The sequence below is a fragment of the Macaca fascicularis genome, chromosome X, assembly GCF_037993035.2.
Source record: "Macaca fascicularis isolate 582-1 chromosome X, T2T-MFA8v1.1".
NCBI classification, from domain to species: domain Eukaryota; kingdom Metazoa; phylum Chordata; class Mammalia; order Primates; family Cercopithecidae; genus Macaca; species Macaca fascicularis.
In genome coordinates this window covers 11,526,704-11,548,123 of record NC_088395.1, presented here as the reverse complement: position 1 = coordinate 11,548,123, position 21,420 = coordinate 11,526,704, and positions in this window count along the sequence as shown.

Genomic DNA, 21,420 nt, shown 5'->3' with positions numbered 1-21,420 from the left:
GGCAGCATTTTCACATTAGCTCTTACAGACTGTTAGTACCTGTCATTCAACACCTGAGAAAAACAAAGCCCAGAGGGCAGCAAAATGAGAATTATTTCTATGCTGGTGTCTCATTTGCAAGGAAAAAACAAAATGTGACCTCATAAAATAGCAAAGTATTACGAATGAAATAAGAGGTGTTAAGAGTTTGCTGAAAAGTGCAGAAGTTAAAAAAAGTACTAACTACTAAAAAGTGGTCAAGAGGGTTTTGAAATCATAACTTTCCTTTTGATTCATTATTCAGAACCCAAGAACTCAAATATTTGGTGTCATGGGAACATAAAGCTAGTAAATGTGTTTTGCAAATAACAACTATCCCACTGTTTGTCTTTTGCTTACCAAATAGCATTTCACATTATCGAATATCCTTTTTCCCAGGACATTAAATGATTTTATGGAATCTAAAAAGCAATGGTAATTAAGTAAGGAAAAATGTTGTGCCTCTATGTGTAGCCTCAAGTAATAAACAGATTCAATACATGGTGCTTGATGCTATTAATAGGGGATGATGCAGATGATAGGAAAATAACAAATACAAGCTCACTATGTGATCATTTTTGTATTAACTTCAGTTCATTTCAGATACCTTATGTGGGCATTATTAGAATCTGAGGTTTCACTCCTACATAATTCATTTTATTTTTTATTTTTATTTTTTGGGACACGGTCTCACTCTGTCACCCAGGCTGGAGTACAGTGGCGCAATCTCAGCTCACTGCAACCTCTGCCTCCCAGGCTCAAGCAATCCTTCCACCTCAGTCTTCCAAGCAGCTGGGACCACAGGCGTGCATCATCATACTTGGCTAATTTTTGTATTTTTTTGTAGAGACAGGGTCTCACCATGTTGCCCAGGCTAGTCTCGCACTCCTGGGCTCAAGCAATCCACCTACCTTGGCCTCCCAAAGTGTTGGGATTACAGGTATGAGCCACTGCTCCTGGCCTCATAATTCATTTTAAATCTATTTAGAATGCAGGGAAAACACTATTTCTCTAGACCAGAGGTCAGAAAAATATAATCCACAGGACAAATCCTGCCCGCCACCTGTTTTTGTCGTTTTTTTAATTTTTGTAAATAAAGTTACATTAGAACATAGCCATGCCCATTCATTTATGTATTACCTCTGGTTGCTATTACACTATAACAGCAAAGGTTGAGTGGTTGCAACAGAAACTGTATGGCCCACAAAGCCTAAAATATTTACTACCTGGCCCTTGACAGAAAATATCTGCTGACTAATACACTAGACATTTCATTAGTTACCCTCACTATCACTATGGCACAATAAATAACAGATATGTAAAAGTTCAATATCTGATTTATTTTCCTGAAGAAAATTAAAGGAATTTATATTAAGTTTTGGTATATCCCCCGCAAATACAGCTGCCAAATAGTCCGCACTTGCCATCAAGACCTGGAGTTGATTTTCTCTTCCCTTGAATATGAGGTGGTCTTGTGACGTGCTTTGGCAGCACAATATGGTAGAAGAGGCCTGTCAGCTTCTGCTTTCCCTCTTGGAGCCCTGAGTCACCATGTGGAGAGTTTGCCTCCTCTGCTGGAAAGAGGCTCAGCCAGTCTCAGACACACCAGCTGTGGCACCAGTCTTTGAGTGAAGCCATCTTGGAGATCCTGGCCGCGGATAAGCTCCCAGCTGAATACAACCCCAGGAGTGGCCACAACCAACACTGTGTGGAGAAGAACTGCCTAGCTCAGCCTAGGCAACCAACAGGGTGAGGAGAATAAATCATCGTTTTAAACCACCAAACTGTCATTATGCAGCAATAAATGAACTCAAAGTTTTGATGTTCCATTTAGTATTTCAAACTTTCTTTAGGATATTTTAAAATAGTTCTAAAACAAGACAACTCTATCATCTTCTTTTATATCTTAAAAGCAAGAAACATCATTCTGTTCAGATGGCAGTGTGAGCAGATTGGATGAAAAATGTCTCTCATAAACTGCATGTAAGACATGAAGACTCATCAAAGAAAAAGCAAAGTTATCTGGCAACAGCAAAAAGATACAAAATCTCATCTAAATGCTGAGAAGAAGATTTTTTTTAATCCACGAACTAAGTGGTCAGGGTTTTTATCATTTCCTAAGGTTTTATCATGACCTAAGTGGTCAGGGTCAGAATCTCATTTTTTAAGAAAGCATTTCTTTTCTCAATCTATTTGTCTTACTAAAAAGCAAGCAGGTCAGGAGAAAGACTTCAAGGAAATAAACACGGTTAAATTTAAGTTTGCTGGTGGCAGGCAACTTACAATTGACTAGTAATATAAGAACAAAAATTGATAAATACTCCCAGAAAAAAGAGAAAATAGAGGAAAACAATGAGAGAAGAAATTGATGCAAACATGACAATAAAAGTCTTCAAGACAGAGACATCTGGAGCAGGGGACTGTATTTTCTGTAGGGTATAGAAAAGGAGATTCAGTTAGGCAACATTTATTTAAATTTTATTTAAAGAAAATGATGACTTGAACTAACCACTGAAAACACATGTGCCTCATAAAGGAGACAAATTAGTACAGTGCCTACTGGAAACGGCATGGAGGTTTCTCAAAAAATGAAAACAGAATTACCATTTGACCCAGCAATCCCACTTTTACTTCTATATCCAAAAGAATTGAAAGCAAGATCTCAAGGAGATATTTGCATAGCCATGTTCACAGCAGCATAATTCACAATAGCCTAGAGGTGGATGCAACTCTAGTGTCTACCAACAGATAAACTGATAAACAAAATGTGGTCTATCCATATAATGGATTATTATTCAGCTTTAATAAAAAGAAATTCTGACACATGCTACAACAACATAAACCTTCAGGACATTATGCTAAGTGAAATAAGCCAGTCACAAAAAGAAAAATACTGTATGATTCCCCTTATATGAGGTACCTGGAGTCATCAAATTCATAGAGATGAAAATAGAATGGTGGTTGCCAGAGGCTGGGGGAAAGGGGAAGTAAGGACTTGTTTAATAGGTTCAGAGTTTCAGTTTCGGCAGATGAAAAAGTTCTAGAGATCTGTTGCACAACAATGTGAATGTACTTAACACTATTGAACTGTACACTTAAAAAATGATTGCAATGGTTAGTTTTATGTTATTATGTTTCTTTACTATTAAAAAACTTTAAAAAAATTTTTTTAAAAAGAGTCTAGAAGGAAAAACTCCAAAATAGTTCTGGTGACTAGCTACGGCATCATGATGTTGGACGATTTTTTTCCCCCTTTTATCTGTGCTTTGATGTGTCTGTGTCTTTTTGTTTTTAGTTTTTATATTTTGAAAACATTAGTTTCCTATAATTTTAAGAGAAATGGGAGTTAGTTGGGTCAAAAATAATAATAATTACCATTTAGATAAGGATTTTTTAAGTCTATAAGTAGGATGAAGGAAATAAAGCATCAAAACAAATGTATTAGAAAATAGAAAATCATAGCATTATTTACAAGCCCAAGAGTGCAAGTTTCTTGGGGGAAAATATATATATATATATATATAGAGAGAGAGAGAGAGAGAGAGAATACCTTTGCCAAACATAATCAATAGAAAGGAATGAGAAAAATGTCCATTAAATGAATTATGAATGTTAAAATAGACAACAGCTGCTGAAAAAAATCCTTTGAAACTGCAAGAAATAACTAAGCAGGCACAGCTGTAATATATTTGAAAATCTAGATCAGGCTTGGCAAACATTATCTGTAAAGGACCAAATAATGAATATTTTTAGCTTTGTAGGCCATGCAGTCTCTGTAGCAACCACTCAACTTCTGCCATTATAACTTGAAAGCAATTACAGACAATATTTAAATGAAAGAGTGTGGCTGTGTTTCCATAAAACTTTAGAAAAGCAGGCAGGAGGCCTGATTTGGCCCACAGGTTGTAATTATTAAGTGATAGAGGCTGGGGTCACTTTTCCTTCATGTTCTTTTTCCCGTAAAATTTGGCCTTCCCACATCACTGTGACAACCTTCACCAAGGTAATAAAGAGCTGGAGCTACTGTATCTTTTTCTCCTGGGCCACTGACATCCTCATGGATAGCATTCCTAATTAGATACCACTAAACAAACACTGATTCTGGATACTCAGAATCCATAGGCATCCCGCTTCCACATTTTATATTAAAAAACCAAAGTGTCATAAACCTTAGAGGGCAAACAGAGGCAAAGTAAAACTTCCATCATGGTCTATCAGTACACATAAAGACTCTTTTTTCAGGAAATATCTCAGGCCCACTCCTCGACGTAAGGAAAATTATAGAATATGTCATCTTAAAAGCTTTTGAACATAGGAACCAAGGCTCTAGGTATTGGAGAAAGTATTAATTAGAGTAAGACGCACTAGCCAGAGGTGAGAGGGACCACAAATACAGAAACCAGGTCTTCCCTTTGCTATAGTGATCCAGTGCAGTTACTCCAATTGGGATTCAGGTTCAACATTCTCCTTTAAGTCCCTTTTTTTATTAAAAAAAAAAAAAAAAAAAAGTCAGCAAGAAGTAAACAATCTGAAAACTCCCATAAGGGAGTTCATGGAGTTTTCAGATGAAGAAACTGGGCAAGCAATGAAACTTCAAAAAGAACTGTGGGCCCTGATGATTTTGAAGTAGATTTGGTTCAGCTTTCAGGGCCTGGATAATTCCAAGTCAAAAATTCAGAAGTTTGAATATAAAAACATGAAAAGTTATGCAATTAATTTCAGAAAGCTTCAACAGAATCAGAATCTCCAGAGGTAAGATCTGGGACTCTATATTCCCCCATGATTCTGATGCAGCATGTCTTGGAGCTAGCATTTGAGAACCGCTGAATTCAAGAGTTAAATATAAAAGTCAACCAACGACAATGATTAGTTAATTAGCAACAATAATCGTATGGGAGGGGGTTTCTGGAAGCATTTTCACACACAACCAGTGAGAGTGTAAATCACGATAATTCGTCTGGAAAGCAATTTGGCAAATGTATCAAGGACTTTAAAAATGTTTATAGATGTTGATACCTGCGGAGGAGGGAGGGCTACCCGGCTGCTGCTGGGAGCAGGGGTTTAGAGGAGACGCCAGGCTAACCGACCGGCTCCGGGAGAATGCTTCTGGAAGTGCGGAAAGAAGGCGGAGGCTGCCACCAGCCGCTGCAGCCAGAGAATGAAGCGCCCCTGCATCCTGACGAAGAAGTAAGCCAATCGGGATGAAGCCCCTTTTCCCGTTCAGTTGTCCCTCTCCAGTGCCCCCTGCTGGCAAAACACAACAGGAAGCAAGAGAGCAAAGGAGTTTTCAGCATAACAGAAAGCGATGTATTTGGAGCTGCCTGACAATCGCCGAAAATCTGACAACACCTGAAATCTCTTTATAAAATTCCCCTCACGTGTACAAAACATGCAGGATATTTCAAAAACCAGAGCCTTGATTGCCCAAATCTTAAAGGAAAAAACTAAAAAACTAGCGTCAGATGTTCCTTTCAGAGTGATTTCTGGAAGCCAGCAGGATTTCACTTCATTAATATAGTTATTTTATTACTTGTGTTAATCAACATTTTGTCATCAGGCTGGCTTGGGAGTTTTGAGGACAAAGATTTCGCTTTCCCATAGTTTATTTCTCCTCATTTTCTATACGAAGTGCATGATAGAGTATTACTTCTACAAAACAGCAATTCTTATCACCAGTTGTAAAAATGTAAAACTAAGAGCATCTCCATTATAGAATATCTATAATGTAACCTGACATAAACCAAGAAAACCTCAGGCAGCTCTCAGATATGGTTACAAATCGAAAGCAATGGGGTGATGTTGACATCATCCTATTATGATCAGCTGGTCTGCACTGAGCCCAAAAGACAAAGGGTACACACAATTTGTTGAGAACATTTATTATGATGGCAGGCTTCTTGTGTGCTAATTCCCTTTTGACGAGGATGTGTCAAAATCTAAGAGCACTTAGCTACTTACTACTTAAGCAACAAAGTAATGTTCTGTTTACAGAGGGAAAGTTGTTTGAACTTGACCATAATCATACATGGTATGTTTACCATACCATGCCTTGGCACGGTAAAATACAGAATTTTAAACTTGACTTCTCCATTGAGAAAACCAAAAAAAAAGCAAAAGAACTGGTTTGCCTTATTGAATAATGAATCTGAGACTTCTCAGAAATGATCTAATGTGATGTGTTTGTCCCATTTGGAGAACATTTCAAAGAGATTTCAAGTTTCCATCTAGCTTTTCTTTTATTTTAGCTTCTTGTGTTATAAATTTGTCCCACAAGACAACCACTCTGAAACTTAACATCAAGGAAATCTTATAAAGCCAGGTTCCTGTCTGGTGGGATAAATTTAGACTCTAGAAAATGCAAAAAAGTATGTGTCCCAGCATCCAGAATTCTGGCTGTGTGACCTAGAGGAAGACTGGCATTTGAATACAAGGAATTATATACAAGTGTTATTTATTTCAGCCCTATGTGTGAGTAAAGGCGGAATTTGGAAGCCATCTGAATATTCAACAATGGTGAAGGAATTAATACAGGATATTACATCCATGTGATAGACTATCGTACAGCAGTTAAAAGTATTAAACTAAACGTGTCTATAAGTAAAACACGTATTTACATATTTATGCATATGTCATACATATATGTATATATACATATGGATGTATGTCATATACATATGTATGTCAAAACTATGATGAGTAAAATAGCAAAAAGTTTCATTGTACAATTTGAGTCCACACTATACCACATTCAGGCTATTTTTGCCTGTGGAAGAAGGGCAGGGGATTGAGACCCAGGTAATGGTTAAAGGGAATTTTAGCCAAATATAAATTTTTTTTTGTTTTACAAATAGTGGTTGAAACAAATATTACAAAATAATGATAGTTTTTAAACTTTATAGTGAAAATGTATTTTATATCCTCCTTTCTAGTTTTCTGCAAATTCTAAATTTCTTACCAACTGCCCCCCACCTCCCCCACCAGACCTCATGCTAGCTACAGGATCCCAAAGATGTGTTGCTGTCTCCACCTACTTTCTTCCTTGTTACTTGAGCAGTAGCAAGGGCAGGTATATATTCCCTTGAGCATCTGATGGCTTCTGAACATGCCAGGGTTTCAGTGATTTCAGCCAAGGCAATGAAGTTTAAACTGTTCCACAGACAGGGAGTAAAACATACGCACCACAAAAGGCAGGTTGTAACATTAGCTATTGCTGTATAGCAAAGCATCCCAAAATTCAGTGGCTTAAAACAATAAGCATTTATTACTGATCAACAGTACATGGGTCACCTGGATGGGTTTGCTAACCTGGGCTAGACTTAGCTGATCTTGACTGGCTTGTATATGCATCTGTTGAGGGCTGGCAGGTAGGCTAGCAGCTGGCCAGTCTAAGATGGTTTTTCTTTCACATGTTGGCTATTCGGCTGATTGTTAGCAGTGGTAATAAGAACAACTGGCCATATGGCTCTTATCATCCAGCAGGTTAACTGGGATTTGTTCACATCTCAGCAAGTTACCAAGGGAGAGAATGGAAGGGAGTGACTTCTGCCATATTGCCTTGGCTAAAGCAAGTTATAAGTCCAGACTTTTCTTTGCCCTTTTCAACAGCAAAGAAAATAGACCCCACTTCTTTATTAGAGGAACTTCAAACTCACATTTCACAGGTTAGGAAAGGGAGTAGTGGTGGTGGTGGTGTTAGGTGTGTAACGATTTAGAACATTTTTAAATCCATCTATCACACTATGGCTTCTTGTGGACCACCAAATTAACTAAGAGTCCCTGATTGGTTATGCTTTACATGCTACAGAATATACAAGATGAAATATCATATATCAAAAGAAAATCTTACTAGGTTTTCCCTCCAATAGAGTGTTTTCAGTTTTCAGACTTTGTTTTATATACTGTCCAAGCACACTTAAACAGTCTTTATCCTCTGACACTAATAGGTGTGTTTCTATGCAGCTCAAAATCATCTCAACCAAAATTATTTTCTGGATACTAATGGATGACTAATAGAGGCTGGTGACCTGAAATTGTCTCAGAAGTCACCTTTACAATAGTGAAGATTGAGCAGTAAATAGAGCCTGCAGGCTGGTGTAATTTACCTTGTGCCAAGCCATATCTCCAAAATGGCTTATTAAATCATCCCACTGAGAGTTGTAAATCTAAGTGGGAAAAGTACAAATCAATAGAAAAACATAGTCAAGCACTTTACTACCTATGATTTTCATGATCCTCTGGAAGGATGAAGATTGATGTTGCAAAGAAATTCCAAAACATGGAAGACTTGTAAAGATTAACTGGCTCTGGTTTGCATTAGTCTTAACAATTCATTTTATTCTTGCTGTCACTAACCTCTGTGCATTAACTTTTTTGCTTATATCACAGTATCAGTATATACTTATTCCTTATGCCCTATCTTGCTAAGCTGGAGAATCAGAAAGCCAAAGCAGTTTGAAGATCTCTCAACCCCATATTTGCTTACAACGGAAGCTGTATAAAGGCACAGGTTTTCTGACCTTCAGAGGAGGTATGAACTCAGAGGAATGACAAGAGGAACCTTGGCCTGTTTTAAGCAGTGATGCGTGAAAGAAGCCTCACTGGAGTATTGAAAGAAGTAGCCTTTCAGCTCTCAAAAATGAGTTTTCATAGTGTATTTTCCTTGAGTTTTAGGCACAGCCAATTCTTAGAGACCCCTTTCTAAAAAGTGAGATATAATTCCCTGTTTTAGTCCATTCTCACGTTGCTATAAAGAAATAACTGAAACTGTAATTTATAAAGGAAAGAGGTTTAATTGGCTCATGGTTCTGTAGTCTGTACAGGAAGCATAACACCTTCTGTTTCTGGGGAGGCCTCAGAAGCTTTCAATCATGGCAGAAGGCAAAGGGGGAGCAAGCTTCTTACATGGTAGAAGCAGGAGCAAGACAGAGAGGTGGGAGGTGCTACACAGTTTTAAACAACCAGATCTTGTGATAACTCACTCACTATCACAAGATCAGCACCAAGAGAATGGTTCTAAATCATTCATGAAGGACAACCCCCATGATCCAATTACCTCCTACCAGGCCCCGCCTCCAACATTGGGGATTACAGTTCAACATGAGATTGTGCAAGGACACAAATCCAAACCATATCATTCACATACCATAAAATTCACCCTTTAAATGCTGACAATTTAGTGGTTTTTAGTATATTCAGAGTGGTATAATGATCACTACTAATTCCAAAAATTTCCATCACCCCCCCAAAAAAGCTCATATCTATTAGCAGTTGGTCTCAATTCCCTCCTCTCCCTATCCTCTGACAACCACTAATGTACTTTCTAGCGCCATGGATTTGCCTATTCTGAACATTTCATGTAAGTGGAATCATACAATATGTGGCCTTTGTTTCTGGCTTCTCCAAGATCCTTTTTGATGAATGAAAGAGCGCATGAACCTGATGTTCCTGACTCTCGGAGTGTCCTTGCTCTTTCTCTGCCTGCCTGGAGGCCTGTTTCAGCCTGGCAGCCCATTTCCACAAAAGCTCAAAAGCACAAATCCAGCTCCTCAAGCATTAAGCGAATGTCTGACATTTGAGCAGCGATGAAGGGGAGGCTCACAAAGCACATCACCCAGCAAAAATGCCCCTGCCCTGCTTTCAATCCTTCTCTTTTTTCTGAAACAGATCGTTCTTCACTTTTCTTTTCCTTTCCTCTTCAGAAATCTCTGCCACCCCCTTGAGCCACAGCTTAACCTCCTCCCCAGATGCTTCTCCAAACTCTTCCTTTGGGTATCTCACTTAACAGTCAAAAGCACATGCTCGTTGTGGACCAGACCACACCACACCTTGCCCCTCAAAGGCCTCCTGGGGGCACTCCATTTGTCTCATCAAACACATATTCGAGAACAGGACCCCCTTCAGGTTTTGTGGGGCCTCAAGTTTCTGTAATCGTGGAGGCCCTCTTTAAGAAATAGAGCACACAGAAGGGCGGAGCAAGATGGCCGAATAGGAACAGCTCCAGTCTCCAACTCCCAGCGCGAGCGACACAGAAGACCGGTGATTTCTGCATTTTCAACTGAGGTACTGGGTTCATCTCACTGGGGAGTGCCAGACGATCGGTGCTGGCCAGCTGCTGCAGCCCGACCAGCGAGAGCTGAAGCAGGGCGAGGCATTGCCTCACCTGGGAAGCGCAAGGGGGAAGGGAATCCCTTTTCCTAGCCAGGGGAACTGAGACACACAACACCTGGAAAATCGGGTAACTCCCACCCCAATACTGCGCTTTAAGCAAACAGGCACACCAGGAGATCATATCCCACACCTGGCCGGGAGGGTCCCATGCCCACGGAGCCTCCCTCATTGCTAGCACAGCAGTCTGTGATCTACCAGCAAGGCAGCAGCGAGGCTGGGGGAGGGGCGCCCGCCATTGCTGAGGCTTAAGTAGGTAAACAAAGCTGCTGGGAAGCTCGAACTGGGTGGAGCTCACAGCAGCTCAAGGAAACCTGCCTGTCTCTGTAGACTCCACCTCTGGGGACAGGGCACAGTAAACAATAACAAACTTGGCAGAAACCTCTGCAGACGCAAACGACTCTGTCTGACAGCTTTGAAGAGAGCAGTGGATCTCCCAAGACGGAGGTTGAGATCTGAGAAGGGACAGACTCCCTGCTCAAGTGGGTCCCTGACCCCTGAGTAGCCTAACTGGGAGACATCCCCCACTGGGGGCAGTCTGACACCCCACACCTCACAGGGTGGAGTACACCCCTGAGAGGAAGCTTCCAAAGCAAGAATCAGACAGGGACACTCGCTGTTCAGAAATATTCTATCTTCTGCAGCCTCTGCTGCTGATACCCAGGCAAACAGGGTCTGGAGTGGACCTCAAGCAATCTCCAGCAGACCTACAGCTGAGGGTCCTGACTGTTAGAAGGAAAACTATCAAACAGGAAGGACACCTACACCAAAACCCCATCAGTACATCACCATCATCAAAGACCAGAGGCAGATAAAACCACAAAGATGGGGAAAAAGCAGGGCAGAAAAGCTGGAAATTCAAAAAATAAGAGTGCATCTCCCCCGGCAAAGGAGCGCAGCTCATCGCCAGCAACGGATCAAAGCTGGACGGAGAATGACTTTGACGAGATGAGAGAAGAAGGCTTCAGTCCATCAAATTTCTCAGAGCTAAAGGAGGAATTACGTACCCAGCGCAAAGAAACTAAAAATCTTGAAAATAAAGTGGAAGAATTGATGGCTAGAGTAATTAATGCAGAGAAGCTCATAAACGAAATGAAAGAGATGAAAACCATGACACGAGAAATACGTGACAAATGCACAAGCTTCAGTAACCGACTCGATCAACTGGAAGAAAGAGTATCAGCGATTGAGGATCAAATGAATGAAATGAAGCGAGAAGAGAAACCAAAAGAAAAAAGAAGAAAAAGAAATGAACAAAGCCTGCAAGAAGTATGGGATTATGTAAAAAGACCAAATCTACGTCTGATTGGGGTGCCTGAAAGTGAGGGGGAAAATGGAACCAAGTTGGAAAACACTCTTCAGGATATCATCCAGGAGAACTTCCCCAACCTAGTAGGGCAGGCCAACATTCAAATCCAGGAAATACAGAGAACGCCACAAAGATACTCCTCGAGAAGAGCAACTCCAAGACACATAATTGCCAGATTCACCAAAGTTGAAATGAAGGAAAAAATCTTAAGGGCAGCCAGAGAGAAAGGTCGGGTTACCCACAAAGGGAAGCCCATCAGACTAACAGCAGATCTCTCGGCAGAAACTCTCCAAGCCAGAAGAGAGTGGGGGCCAATATTCAACATTCTTAAAGAAAAGAATTTTAAACCCAGAATTTCATATCCAGCCAAACTAAGTTTCATAAGTGAAGGAGAAATAAAATCCTTTACAGATAAGCAAATGCTTAGAGATTTTGTCACCACTAGGCCTGCCTTACAAGAGACCCTGAAGGAAGCACTCAACATGGAAAGGAACAACCGGTACCAGCCATTGCAAAAACATGCCAAAATGTAAAGACCATCGAGGCTAGGAAGAAACTGCATCAACTAACGAGCAAAATAACCAGTTAATATCATAATGGCAGGATCAAGTTCACACATAACAATCTTAACCTTAAATGTAAATGGACTAAATGCTCCAATTAAAAGACACAGACTGGCAAACTGGATAAAGAGTCAAGACCCATCAGTCTGCTGTATTCAGGAGACCCATCTCACACAGAGAGACATACATAGGCTCAAAATAAAGGGATGGAGGAAGATTTACCAAGCAAATGGAGAACAAAAAAAAAGCGGGGGTTGCAATACTAGTCTCTGATAAAACAGACTTTAAACCATCAAAGATCAAAAGAGACAAAGAAGGCCATTACATAATGGTAAAGGGATCAATTCAACAGGAAGAGCTAACTATCCTAAATATATATGCACCCAATACAGGAGCACCCAGATTCATCAAGCAAGTCCTTAGAGACTTACAAAGAGACTTAGACTCCCATACAATAATAATGGGAGACTTCAACACTCCACTGTCAACATTAGACAGATCAACGAGACAGAAAGTTAACAAGGATATCCAGGAATTGAACTCATCTCTGCAGCAAGCAGACCTAATAGACATCTATAGAACTCTCCACCCCAAATCAACAGAATATACATTCTTCTCAGCACCACATCGTACTTACTCCAAAATCGACCACGTAATTGGAAGTAAAGCACTCCTCAGCAAATGTACAACAACAGAAATTATAACAAACTGTCTCTCAGACCACAGTGCAATCAAACTAGAACTCAGGACTAAGAAACTCAATCAAAACCGCTCAACTACATGGAAACTGAACAACCTGCTCCTGAATGACTACTGGGTACATAACGAAATGAAGGCAGAAATAAAGATGTTCTTTGAAACCAATGACAACAAAGATACAACATACCAGAATCTCTGGGACACATTTAAAGCAGTGTGTAGAGGGAAATTTATAGCACTAAATGCCCACAAGAGAAAGCAGGAAAGATCTAAAATTGACACTCTAACATTGCAATTAAAAGAACTAGAGAAGCAAGAGCAAACACATTCGAAAGCTAGCAGAAGGCAAGAAATAACTAAGATCAGAGCAGAACTGAAGGAGATAGAGACACAAAAAACTCTCCAAAAAATCAATGAATCCAGGAGTTGGTTTTTTGAAAAGATCAACAAAATTGACAGACCACTAGCAAGACTAATAAAGAGGAAAAGAGAGAAGAATCAAATCGACGCAATTAAAAATGATAAAGGGGATATCACCACTGACCCCACAGAAATACAAACTACCATCAGAGAATACTACAAACACCTCTACGCAAATAAACTGGAAAATCTAGAAGAAATGGATAATTTCCTGGACACTTACACTCTTCCAAGACTAAACCAGGAAGAAGTTGAATCCCTGAATAGACCAATAGCAGGCTCTGAAATTGAGGCAATAATTAATAGCCTACCAACCAAAAAAAGTCCAGGACCAGATGGATTCACAGCTGAATTCTACCAGAGGTACAAGGAGGAGTTGGTACCATTCCTTCTGAAACTATTCCAATCAATAGAAAAAGAGGGAATCCTCCCTAACTCATTTTATGAGGCCAACATCATCCTGATACCAAAGCCTGGCAGAGACACAACAAAAAAAGAGAATTTTAGACCAATATCCCTGATGAACATCGATGCAAAAATCCTCAATAAAATACTGGCAAACCGGATTCAGCAACACATCAAAAAGCTTATCCACCATGATCAAGTGGGCTTCATCCCTGGGATGCAAGGCTGGTTCAACATTCGCAAATCAATAAACATAATCCAGCATATAAACAGAACCAAAGACAAGAACCACATGATTATCTCAATAGATGCAGAAAAGGCTTTTGACAAAATTCAACAGCCCTTCATGCTAAAAACGCTCAATAAATTCGGTATTGATGGAACGTACCTCAAAACAATAAGAGCTATTTATGACAAACCCACAGCCAATATCATACTGAATGGGCAAAAACTGGAAAAATTCCCTTTGAAAACTGGCACAAGACAGGGATGCCCTCTCTCACCACTCCTATTCAACATAGTGTTGGAAGTTCTGGCTATGGCAATTAGGCAGGAGAAAGAAATCAAGGGTATTCAGTTAGGAAAAGAAGAAGTCAAATTGTCCCTGTTTGCAGATGACATGATTGTATATTTAGAAAACCCCATTGTCTCAGCCCAAAATCTCCTTAAGCTGATAAGCAACTTCAGCAAAGTCTCAGGATACAAAATTAATGTGCAAAAATCACAAGCATTCTTATACACCAGTAACAGACAAACAGAGAGCCAAATCAGGAATGAACTTCCATTCACAATTGCTTCAAAGAGAATAAAATACCTAGGAATCCAACTTACAAGGGATGTAAAGGACCTCTTCAAGGAGAACTACAAACCACTGCTCAGTGAAATAAAAGAGGACACAAACAAATGGAAGAACATACCATGCTCATGGATTGGAAGAATCAATATAGTGAAAATGGCCATCCTGCCCAAGGTAATTTATAGATTCAATGCCATCCCCATCAAGCTACCAATGAGTTTCTTCACAGAATTGGAAAAAACTGCTTTAAAGTTCATATGGAACCAAAAAAGAGCCCACATCTCCAAGGCAATCCTAAGTCAAAAGAACAAAGCTGGAGGCATCACACTACCTGACTTCAAACTATACTACAAGGCTACAGTAACCAAAACAGCATGGTACTGGTACCAAAACAGAGATATAGACCAATGGAACAGAACAGAGTCCTTAGAAATAATACCACACATCTACAGCCATCTGATCTTTGACAAACCTGAGAGAAACAAGAAATGGGGAAAGGATTCCCTATTTAATAAATGGTGCTGGGAAAATTGGCTAGCCATAAGTAGAAAGCTGAAACTGGATCCTTTCCTTACTCCTTATACGAAAATTAATTCAAGATGGATTAGAGACTTAAATGTTAGACCTAATACCATAAAAATCCTAGAGGAAAACCTAGGTAGTACCATTCAGGACATAGGCATGGGCAAAGACTTCATGTCTAAAACACCAAAAGCAACGGCAGCAAAAGCCAAAATTGACAAATGGGATCTCATTAAACTAAAGAGCTTCTGCACAGCAAAAGAAACTACCATCAGAGTGAACAGGCAACCTACAGAATGGGAGAAAATTTTTGCAATCTACTCATCTGACAAAGGGCTAATATCCAGAACCTACAAAGAACTCAAACAAATTTACAAGAAAAAAACAAACAACCCCATCAAAAAGTGGGCAAAGGATATGAACAGACATTTCTCAAAAGAAGACATTCATACAGCCAACAGACACATGAAAAAATGCTCATCATCACTGGCCATCAGAGAAATGCAAATCAAAACCACAATGAGATACCATCTCACACCAGTTAGAATGGCGATCATTAAAAAGTCAGGAAACAACAGGTGCTGGAGAGGATGTGGAGAAATAGGAACACTTTTACACTGTTGGTGGGATTGTAAACTAGTTCAACCATTATGGAAAACAGTATGGCGATTCCTCAAGGATCTAGAACTAGATGTACCATATGACCCAGCCATCCCATTACTGGGTATATACCCAAAGGATTATAAATTATGCTGCTATAAAGACACATGCACACGTATGTTTATTGCAGCACTATTCACAATAGCAAAGACTTGGAATCAACCCAAATGTCCATCAGTGACAGATTGGATTAAGAAAATGTGGCACATATACACCATGGAATACTATGCAGCCATAAAAAAGGATGAGTTTGTGTCCTTTGTAGGGACATGGATGCAGCTGGAAACCATCATTCTTAGCAAACTATCACAAGAACAGAAAACCAAACACCACATGTTCTCACTCATAGTTTGGAACTGAACAATGAGATCACTTGGACTCAGGAAGGGGAACATCACACACCGGGGCCTATCATGGGGAGGGGGGCGGGGGGAGGGATTGCATTGGGAGTTATACCTGATGTAAATGACGAGTTGATGGGTGCAGCACACCAACATGGCACAAGTATACATATGTAACAAACCTGCACGTTATGCACATGTACCCTACAACTTAAAGTATAATAATAAATAAATAAATAAATAAATAAATAAATAAAAAAGAAATAGAGCACACAATTATTACTACAAAACTGAGGGCTTGGAATAGGTGCACACAAGCAAATGAGGAGCCTTGAAGTTTCAGCTTCACCAGCTCCATGGTCATTCTACCTCTGCTCCAAAGTCAACACCATGGATTGTTGGAACATCTGAGTAATGCAAATGTTTCCTGGCCTCAGAGGCCAGGACTCTGTGATAGGCAGAACAACAGTCACCAAAACATCCACATCCTAATCCCCAGAATCTGTGAGTATATTACCTCACATGGCAAAAAGAACTTTGCAGATGTGATTAAGACTAAGGACCTAGAGATGAGGACATTATCTACATGGGCCCAATCTAATCATAGGAGTCTTCATCAGCGGAGACGCTTTCCTGGCTGTGGTCAGAAAATCAGAGACATGGCAGCGTGAGAAGGACTCAGCCCAAACTTGCTAGCTTTGAAGATGGAGAAAGAGGCTACTAGCCAAGGAATGCAGGAAGCCTCAAGAAGCTTGAAATGGCAAGGAAACATATTCTCACCTAGGGCCTCCAGAAGAAACACAGCCCTCTGACACTTTGATCTTCACCTAATGAGACCTGTATTAGATTTCTGAGGCCCAGAACTGTATGCTAATACATGTGTGTTGTCTCAAGTCACTAAATTTGTGATTATCTATTACAGCAGCAGTAGAAAATTAGTATGGACTCCAAAATGTTGAAAGTGTTATAATCTGAGCATAAGTGAAAAAGATGCTTATCTTCCTACAAACCTGCCCTAGAAGGAACCAAACCCTTAAAACAGGTCCCTCTGTTTATCTGGGAGTCATCACAAACCAGTTGGCTAGCTGTGGTCACCAAGCAGTCTGCCAAGTTCTTCCTCTCTAACTACTTTAGGAGAAACTTGGAAGAGGAGGAGGAGGAGGGGGAGGAGAAAGGGAATAAGGAGGAGGATTGTGCAGAGCTGATTTAGAAGCTGCCTGAAAGAGACTTGCCTCCCTCCATGCGATGATAGGGCCATGGCGAGAGTATCAGTGCTGCATGCACTGTGGGCTACCTCCAGATGGCCCCAAGCTTTAGTTGCCATGGAGTCAGAGAAGTGTGAAGCTTGTGTCACCTCTGTCATCTGGGCCCCCAAACAGCTCTGCTCGAGTCTACAAGTGCTCTTGTGATGTCTCCCCAGCTTCTGGCCTTCTGCCTTTGCCCAGAGGTACAGAAAGTCCCTTAGGAAATACATTGCTTGGTTTTAGGTCCTCAGGCCTCTCCTGCTAGGGACTTGAGCCCTTCATGGCAGCAGACAGCTCCTCCTCTCCATCCTCTGCCTCCCTCTCTTCTGCACTGGCCTCCCCAAAAGCCCCTCCTCCCAGAAACCAGCTGGAAATACTCTTCTGCATTTCAACACCTGAGCACGCCCATGAGGTGGCTGTCGAGGCCAGCAGCCTTTGGGCCCCCCTTGGTCAACCAAAAGGCTTTGGAAACTGGAGCAGGGGACAGCAGAGAGAATTAATTCTTACTCCCTGCCACATTTAGACTCCCATATGAGTACATAGCTTTTTTGTCTTTTTCATGCTTTTTGCTGTGGACAGGTCTCCTTGCCGCAAGCTGAGTAGAGAATTTGCCACAGAGAACTATACAGCAGCAAGCCCAGACATGATATAGAAACTCAGCCCTCAGGACCTAGTGTTGAGGGTCACCTGCACCTGGGTGTGCTTTCTCCTGTCACACTGGGGTCCATGGTGTTGAATACACCACACTGAGAGGCCACCAGAGTTTCAAGGCTGTTGTGACTGGCATGTTTTGAAATCAGTGCTTGGAAAGGTGGCCAGGAACACACTGAAGGGTCCCTGAGAGCCCAAAGTGCTGGAAGAGACTCTGGCTCTTGACTTGGTTTTTTGGGTAATAAAGTCTGTGTCCAAAATTGTTTGTAATCAGCACTTTAAAGATACTTGTCAGCCCTGTCTTTTGCATTTGGGGTTGCTGATGAGAAATCCCATGTTCTGGCCTAGCACGGTGGCTCACGCCTGTAATCTCAGCACATTGGGAGGCCAAGGCAGGCGGATCACTTGAGGTCAGGAGTTTGAAACCAGCCTGGCCAACATGGTGAAACCCCATCTCTACTAAAATACAAAAATTAGCCAGGCATGGTGGCAGGCCTGTAATATCAGCTACTCAGGAGGCTGAGGCAGGAAAATCACTTGAACCCACTTCAAGACCAGCCAGGGCAAAATAGCAAGCCCTCATCTCCACAAAAAACTAAAAAAAAAAAAAAAATTAGATTGGTGTGGTGGCACACGTGTAGTCCCAGCTACTCAGGAGGCTGAGGTGGGAGGATTGCTTGGGCTGGGGAGATGAAGGCCGCAGTGTCACGCCACTGCGCTCCAGCCTGGGTGAGAGAGCAAGACTGTCAAAAGACAGACAGACAGAGAGAGAGAGAGAGAGAGAGAGAGAGACAGAGAGACAGAGAGAGACAGAAAAAAGAAAGAAGGAAGGAAGGAAGGAAGGAAGGAAGGAAGGAAGGAAGGAAGGAAGGAAGGAAGGAAGGAAGGAAGGAAGGAAGGAAGGAAGGAAGGAAGGAAGGAAGGAAGGAATCCCATGTTCTACTCAGTCCATACTCTCTTCCCTGGTGACCTTAGTCAATCTCAGAATTTACCACCTATGTTCTGGTGACTTCACAGACTGTATTTCCTTCCCAGTTCTTCCTCCTGAGGTACAACTTTCATCTCATATAAGTCTCAAAACATTCTGCCTCCTCTCCTCATACCCATTTCAATAATTTTGTGGAGGCCACAATTTCCCAGCTGGCCTACTTTCCTCTCACCTCTTTTTTGTTTTTTCTTTTGAGATAGGGTCTTACTCAATCACCCAGGCTGAAGGGCAGTGGCATGATTGTAGTTCACTGTAACCTTCATCTCCCCAGCTCAAGCGATCCTCCCACCTCAGCCTCCTGAGGAGCTGGGACTACAGGTATGCACCCCTATACCAGGCTAATTATTATTATTTTGTTTGTGTGTGTGTGTGGAGATGAGGGCTTGCTATGTTGCCCAGGCTGGTCTCGAACTCCTGAGGTCAAGTGATCCTCCCACTTTGGCCTCCCAAAATGCTGGGATTACAGGCTCATGAACCACCTAGCCCAGCCTTCCTCTCACCTCTTTCTAATCCATCCTCCACACTGCAGCTGAGTGAGATTCAGAAAATACAAACTTAATGATGCCAACCATCGCCATTGGAAATCATTGCCTCCAGGATTACATGCAGACCCTTAACACAGTCTATATGGCCCCATATGATCTGTCCCTAAGCCCCTGACCCTTTACTTCTCTGACCTCCTCACTCTGCTCCAGCCACACCGGCCTCCTTGCTCTTCCTCCAGCTATGCCAAGAACACTCCTGCCTCAGTGTCTTGGCCCTGACTGTTCCCTCTGCCTGAATGCTCCTCCTCCAGCTATCTGTATGTCACACTCCCTTAAACTCAGGTTTTTGCTCAGATGTCACCTTATCAGTGAGTGAGGCATCTCCCTAGAACTATAATCACTTTACCTAAGTACTAATTAACTTTTACCTTGGAAATCAGGTTAATTAATAAATTCAGTGGCATTCGGAATAGATAACTGTTAACATCAGTGACACTAATAAAAAGTGAAATAGCTTAATGATAAAAATACAAGATTCCACTATTGTGTCCATTTAGATTGTGTTAGTCCATAGAAATCAGTCACTATGAGCACACTAGTACCTTGAAATTACTGCCTGGTAGTGCCTTGAGTTACTTCTGCTAGGCTAGAGATCTATTTCCCAGTATTCTCTGAATGTAGCTATGATCACTGTGTCCATTTAGCACATATTCTATTTTACAGTTCTCATTACACCCCCATGCAACAACGGATTTGGATGCCAAAACTAAGATATTGTTAAATCCTCTAGGAAGCCAAACATCTCTAAAACTCTTGAAAGTGTGGTCGGTGAAAGGTGTTGTCATTGAATCTTGGATGAACTTAATATATTTCTTCTTTTGCAATCAGCCCTCACATTTCAGAATTACAAAAAATAAATCCAGTTTAGATCTAGCTACATAAACCATAAAGCCTTAAACTAAGAACTGCCTCTTCCTTTAATACCAGAATCAAGCAAATGGCCAAGCAGATGGCAGTTTAAAACAGTAAGAATCCTGGGAACATGTGGGAAGGGTGAGGAAGATGGAGAAAGTGGAAAGACTGCAGAAAAATGATTCCAAATGTTTCCCTACTTCTTTCCTCTACCCTCTGACCCATAAAGCTTGCCTATTGTCTTGCCTCGACTTGGAAAAAGTTGGGGTGAAATAGCTTTAGAATCAAAACAGATCTGTTTGAATTCTCTCCTGTCTTCTAACTAATCTGAATTCTAATTCCTTGATTTATGTAAGACATAATACCTTCCTTATGCAGCTATCTTGAGAACAAAAGGAAGAACATAAAGTATGGCATAAAGGACTACATCTGAATCCTGCTTCCTACCTGATTTCCTACATCCTATCCCCTCAAACAATATCTCAGAACCCGCCTGCTCAGTGTGCAGACTGGGAGCTCACTAGCAGTTCAGGCCTGCTGACTCAGAACCCACATTCTAGTAAGACTGCCCATCAAAGCAGGAGTAGCATCATCCTGTAGGAAAGGTCTCCTGATTTCCACCAACCCAGCTGTTCAACTACATGTGAACTCTTGGTTATTCAACAGTTTCTAGTAATTGCATTCCTCACTGTGTGATGAAAGATCTAACACATGTATTTTCCACGTATGATGCATGTTGGCAACACGTCCATTCTGGGTATGATGTGGGATAGCCTCCCAGTTGCTGTGCCTGTCACCATGCAAAGGGAGTGGTGCTGGTTAGGTACATCCCAGGCCCTGAGACAATTTGCTGGGGACTTCTATTCTGCTCATTGGTTAGATATTCCATAATTTACACTGGAGGGAAAGCTGAAGGCAAGAAATGGCCATTGATAAATTCATGTTGAGTTTAAAGGATGGATTCCAGAGAAGAGGGAAGCAGTTGATCTTTTGATCGAATAACATAAAAACAAATATACACTAAAGTCATCCAGTTCAAAAGATTTAACTAGTTTATTGAGGAGTTTCATGCCTCTTTGGAGTATAAACATGATTTCCAAGTAATTGCTTTCAACTTAATCTGTTGAAACCCCTTTACCCAAGTGGATATCAAGTTCCTTAACACCATCTTGGCCAGATTTCATAACTGATGAAAACATTCAATGAAAACCAGTTAAAAAAGTAGAAGCATACTTTCTTTTTG